Source organism: Arachis ipaensis, chromosome B04, assembly GCF_000816755.2.
Source record: "Arachis ipaensis cultivar K30076 chromosome B04, Araip1.1, whole genome shotgun sequence".
NCBI lineage: Eukaryota > Viridiplantae > Streptophyta > Magnoliopsida > Fabales > Fabaceae > Arachis > Arachis ipaensis.
The window spans coordinates 9,506,934-9,513,527 of NC_029788.2; the positions used below are offsets into that span (position 1 = coordinate 9,506,934).

The following is a 6,594-nucleotide window of genomic DNA, read 5'->3' on the forward strand; positions in this document are numbered from 1 at the left end:
AAAGATACTAAGCTGCTTGATTTCTAAAATAGATTTTGAATTATTTCTATCTAACTTTCAAATTGTGTAACTTCTTCATTAAAAATGATATTGACCTGGAACTAATTGAGAAAGAAACTTGGATAAGTTAAGTTTAACCATATTAATTTTAAAGGTGGTTAGAATTAATTTGAATTTTATATGGAATATTGAATATTACACACTGCTGCTGTTTTTCTGGTTTTTAAGCATTGCAGAGCAGGCATGGTTTTTCTTCTATTTCCGAGGTTAGATTGATCAAAAAATTATGATTTTTGGTTTATTAGAAAGCTTAATCCGAGATAGTTGCCTGGACATAAAGTTTGTGCAATTCTAAATTCATTTGGTATTTTAAAAACATAATTGAAATTAAGCTGCCGGTGTTATTTTGGTAACTACCTTAGGTATGGATCTTAAGAAAAGACTCCTATATTACTATCAAATGTTTTTGAGAATGTACTATTGTAGTACTTGCTAATAAAAGGTTGGTGTAATGTTGAGAAAGAGGTTTAAATATGAAATTGTTTTGAGCTTGACCTGGCAAGGTTCGCGGTGGTTTACCGCTTGCTCATTGTCGATACGTATGTGGGGTTCGTGGTGGTGTACCGCCCACATATTTTTAAAAGAAAGAGAATGTATGTGGGGTTCGTGGCAGTGTACCGCCCACATGTTTTTAAAAGAGAATGTTGTGTGAGGTTCGTGGTGGTTTACCGCCCACATGTGTATGTTGTTTTTCCAATTGAAGATCTTGCGAGGTTCGTGGTGGTGTACCGCTCGCAATGGTGGGGTTCGTGGTGGTGTACCACCCGCCAGGTGGGATTCGTAGTGTTGTACCGCCCACTGGTTTTCAAGAGGACGATATCCAGGTTAGCTACCGGATGTGTCGGGCTCTGACAAAGTAACCGACACGTGAGCTCATGGCCAGTAGGAAATACATGCATCATATGGATTTATGTAACTTGTTTGGTTTGCACTACTTGGGTTTGCTTACTTGAATATCTATGCTTATTTACTATATTTGCTATGTTTGAATATCTACTTGTGCTTGCCTTGTCTACTTTGTCTGTCTGTGCATCGGTGTTTCGAAGGATTGGAGAAAGAGATGAAGAGCTTAGGGGTTAAGTTAGGAAGTTAGATAGAACCAGGAATCCTTAGATACCTTACTCTGTTTATGGTTTAAAATGTTAGTTTTAAGTTTGAATCTATTGTCGGAAGTTCTAGGATTGCCTTCAGCTTTTCCGAGACCTTATATGTTAGTTATGTGGGCACTGTTACCATGCTGAGAACCGGACTCATACATATTTTGTGGTTTTTAGATGCAGGACGTGAGGCACCTCACTAAGGCATACTGGAAGCTTCTGATAGCGGAGATTCTTGTCTTTGGGGCTTTATTTTGGATATATGTACATATGTAGATACTTTTATCTCCACTGCTTATGTATGCGATATATTAACTTCTTCTTAGAGGTTATTTTGGAGAAATATGTTTTGTAACTCTGTATTTTGGGTTTATTCTTGGGTTTTCTTATATATATGTTATATACTTATATGATCAAGCCGGTTTATCTTCGCGAGCTGAGTCTTGAGCTTTGATATTTGTACCTTGGAACTCTCTTTCGGTTATATCTATATTAGCTTCTCTTATCTTTTTCGTTTATCGCTTACGTAGCGTGAATGTTGCGCTTTTCGTTTTACCATTTTTTATTTTAATTTTTTCTCAAAGACTCCTAGTTATAAACCTTTTCACTATATTATGTATATAAATTTTTCCTTCTTTTAGAAGTTGTAGCGCCTTGCCACCTCTGTTTTACATCCTAGGTGTAAAGTTCTGTGTGGCAAGGTGTTACATTAAGCATGAAAATTGAATTAGTTAGTTGACAGAGAAATCATCTTTTTTTGGCCAAATAAAATGAACACCTTAAAAACAATGAATAAAGAAAAAGAAAAAATACCACAACATTTCATTTGATTTTTAATAATAGTTAAACAGACAAATAGTATTACCCTGCACAAAACTTTTCTTACATTCCTATACTACATTTCTTGAGCTTACAGATTAATTAAAATATGATCTTATTTTTTTCTATTTTTTTTTCAATCATCAATTGCATTGCAGCAATAATAAATGTCACCCTGACTAAGAATCTAGATACATATTCAAAATGGTACCATAAATGATTGGTACAAGATACTCTTCTTCTTTTGTTAGTTCACACGGGTTCACAAGGCTGCAACAATGATAGACACAATTGCAACATCACTTTAGTAAAATATTTTCTAAAAAGTGATTCGCAAAAGAGATAGTAGCATGACTATTAAAACAAACATAAACAAACAAAATCATTTGTAATTAAAATGTGAAGAACAAAAACTTGATCTAAATGAGTAACAATATAATATATGCATGTATGTTTACATACACATATAAATGTAGATGCATGTCTGTTGTTGCAGCCTCTGGAATCTTACATTCTCTTCTAGTAGGTAATCCACTTTAACCGACATACCACAATATGAAATCTACACAGAAATTTCAAGGACCAAATTATCATAAATTTATCATAATGTTACTCAAATAATTAAATCGAAAAAAATTATCATCATACTACAAAAGGAGGGAGACTCCGTACAAAAGAACTAAAAAAAGTGAAAATTAAAAAAATATCTTAAGTTAAAAAAATAAATAAATAAATTAAATAAATTTCTGATTTGACATATAAAGCTAAAACATTGAAAACAAATTATTAATCAAAATAAGAAAAGAATTAAACAAAAAAAAAGTGAAATTAATCTATAGTAAGATTTTAAACTCACCTCAGACCACCAAAATACTTTGATCATTTTAAAATATTTAAATTCAAACTTACCTGAAGAAAGAATATTGTCCCGAGAGCCCAAGTGTAATGGGTATAGTGCCTTGTATGTCTCCCACTTAAACCTCTTATGTCTCTTTCACTATCTGAAGTTTTGAACACAATGACAAAAAAACAAAATTACAAATCGTTGGTGGACAAAATACAAAAAGAAAAAAGCTGCCAAACTTTGAGGGTATCCAACATCATAAAAATAAGAATTGAAACCAAATTTATAAAAATTAGAGAGAAATGAAAGATGGGTATTGATAAAATATGAATGTACCAATTGCTTAAGTTGGAGAGCAGCATGAACAATGCCCTTACCTCATCATCATTATGAACCTGAAACATCCTTAAAATTATTATTTTCAAAACTTTGGCGAACAAAAATACAAAATTAAGTTAGGACAAAGTTTTTCAGAAGAGTATTTAATCAATTCTCTTTATGCAAATATTTCATATACTTTTGGAGGAATTTTTACTTATAACAGAAAGTATAGTCCATTTCTTCTTTCTCCTCTCATCATTAACTTACTCGCAATTTTTCCTTGTCAGCTCTCAACTCATATTCTCCCATTTCGTAAAATAAGCTGAAAAATTTGTAAAAAGAGTCCCCTTCAATAATAAAAGTGAATTTGTCCTGGTAATTGTGAATTTGTGATAATGGAATGTATCACAAAGCAATACAAAACGTATGAAATTCAAGTATGAGAAGTAGTAATCATCTCAACGAAACCATTTAGAAATTGAACTCAAGTTTAAAATATTCTTAGTAAAATTTAATTGGGGTTTATCAAAACACTAATCAAATAGGTAGAAAAAGGGCTGATAATTTTCATCTGGCCTACAAATTGAAAGACTCTAATAATAATTTCCTTCTCTAATCAAATGAGATCAAAGAAGAGAGAAAGGGGAAACAAAAAGAGAATAGTAAAAGGGCAAGGGTTCCAGGAAGAGAGAGATTATGAGAGTGATGGAGAGGAAACTTAAAAAAGAGAAAGATTCAAAAGGATTGAAATTCGAAAATTTTTTAAACATCTACGTTCAAAATTGCTAAAACTTCTTCCCTTCATCCTATTAACCAAAAATTATAACAATTACCTGCGAGATAATTACTCGGCAATCCCATATTTATACTACGAAACCAATCACAAAGCAGCATCTGAACTCGAAAGAGTGATTTGGGGATTGCTGAAACCATCTCTGCCTTCGATCCAATAGATAAAAAGGGACCTTGCAACGCAGGAGAGAGTTCAAGAAATAAGTAGTTTCCTCACATTTTCAGCTTCAAATGGGTTAATAAAAAGATAAAAAAGGACAGAGATTGTAAATAATAATGTATATATAGGATAGGATTGTAATTACATAGCCAAAAAGAACAGGTGTTACATATAAGATTGTGGATAAAAGACTCTTCAAGTTTGTTGGGTAAAAAAAAATGAATATTACAGTGTCTATCACTTTATACCTAGATTACTAAAAAAAATAAATAAATAATATTTAATAAATTTTACATAATTTATTTTTTATTTTAAATATTTTATTTTTTACTTAAAAAAAAATAAACAATTTAAGTACCATAATAAAGGTACCATACAATTCACAACCCAGAGGTGGATAAAATTTGCTTCATGAGAGATCACCTTTGATTTTTGACAGCCGTCATCTCGTGGGTGAATCAAAACAGTGAGCATAAGAAACACTGTCTATACAACGAGGCTTGTGAGTTGTGAATGTAGTTTCACTATTTTGCTAGTCATCTTTATAATTATAAATTGATTTAGCCACACAACTTTGAATGAATTGTTTCAACCTCACATTTTGTCTTAAATTTATACACTAATAGCTTCTCCGTCCTCAACGAACAATCATTCAGTTTAGCTACATATAGGAATATTTAAATAATTTTTTAAAAAATTATACTTTAATTTTAAAAATTACATCAAACACTTAAATACTACTATTTTCCCATTTTATTGATTGAAGCTTTCTAAGGAGGCCCATATCCAACAAAAAGCTTTTCCCCGTGGAAACATGGTTACATGGCCACCCATCTCAACCTCTTAAAATCTGTGTTTCTTGTTCGAAGATGACAGTAATTAATTATTGAAAATAGCAAACAAAATAAGCATTTCAAATTTCTTGGGCTTAAACTTCGCATGATACCATCTGGTTCTAAAATATATAATGGGTATACAACCAATATTTTACCAAATAGAGTCATGTTGGCTTTAGGCCCATTTTAGGTGTCAAGTCTGTAAGATTATTTAAGCTGCAGGAGTTTAGATAAATTATAGAATTTGAATTTTTTTTGTTTCTCACGGTATTCTCCAATTCGATAGGTCAAGGATTAATCTATCGCGGTATTGAACTCCATTTAAGAATTTGTTACTGGTCAATAGGTTACTGCATACATAAGGCGAAATTTGAATTCTCGATACTTGTTTAAGCATACTAGTGAGATAAATTATAGAATTTGATTATTTTGGCTACTCTTCCTATTCATTGTTCTTTGGATTTCCATCTAGGGCCGTCAAAAGGGCTCCCCATTTATTCTTCGACTCTCTTTGATAACATTGGCTTTTATTGAAAAATAAAAATATGCAAATGACCATATTTGGGCCAAAATCTAATACTAGTAGTCCGTTTAGTGGTTTTGGGAAAAAATTCCAAAAGGTCCTCTTTTTTGGGCTGTGACCTAAGTTAATGGTGTTTTGTTTATTGGTCTTAAGTTAATGGGTTAATAGCCCCGTCTCAATACTAAAGAAAAGTTCTGTTTTAATACTAATAATAAAGAAAAAGGTTCATATAATTATATTAATAATTATCTAAAAAATAGATATAAATATATAATTAGATGACCTTGTCAGTGTATTAAAATTGTTATTATTTTTCGGTGACTAAAAAGTTAATGGGTTGATACGTTTTTTCGGAAGTCATAGAATTGAGTGTTTTTTGGATGTTGATGCAAGTTGCATAATTATCAAAACTGGATTGATCATGCTGATTTGTTAGGTAATTGGAATAGTGATTCAATTGATGAGTTATTAGTCAAACTTATTGATAATTGAACCGGTAATAATCAAGTAAATATATAAAATTATAATAAAACTCAAAATTTAAATAATAGAATAAAAATACAAATCATAACTTACAATTTAAAGTTGTTTACCATTATAATGAACAAGTTTAAATAAATCGAATAATAAATGCATACATCACAATAGAAATCTAAAAATGTTTAACAAAATCATGTTTTAAATTTTTTTCTTATAATAATAAAGTTTAATTATTCTATTGGTCCTTATAGTTTTATCAAATTTTTAATTAGGTCTCTATACTTTTTTTCTTTCAATTAGGTCCTTATACTGCTTTAATTTTTTAATTAAATCCTTCTTAGTGTAAAAAATATTAGAGTTAACTGAATATTTTTTCACAAATTGAAGATATTTATAATTAAAAACTTAATTAAATCTTTGACCGCATGTATTTTGGTAAAAATATTATATTAATTTTAACATTTTTAACATGAAAATGACGTAATTATAAAAGTAAAAACAGTGTAGGGACTCAATTAAAAGGAAAAAAATATAAAGACCTAATTAAAAATTTGATAAAACTATAGAGACAAATAAAATAATTAAACCTAATAATAAAACACTTACTATTTTGTGATAAGATATAAAATGGAACTAATTATTATCATATGGCAAATTAATGA

At 30.2% G+C, this 6,594-nt stretch overlaps 1 long non-coding RNA gene across 1 annotated transcript; it reads right to left on the minus strand.

Moving 5' to 3' along the window:
* LOC110270525 lies at nucleotides 2,072-3,615 on the minus strand. The gene is made up of 3 exons (XR_002360148.1): nucleotides 3,157-3,615; nucleotides 2,886-2,977; nucleotides 2,072-2,538 (listed from the first exon to the last, which is right to left on the minus strand). It is a non-coding gene; the product is annotated as an uncharacterized LOC110270525 (long non-coding RNA).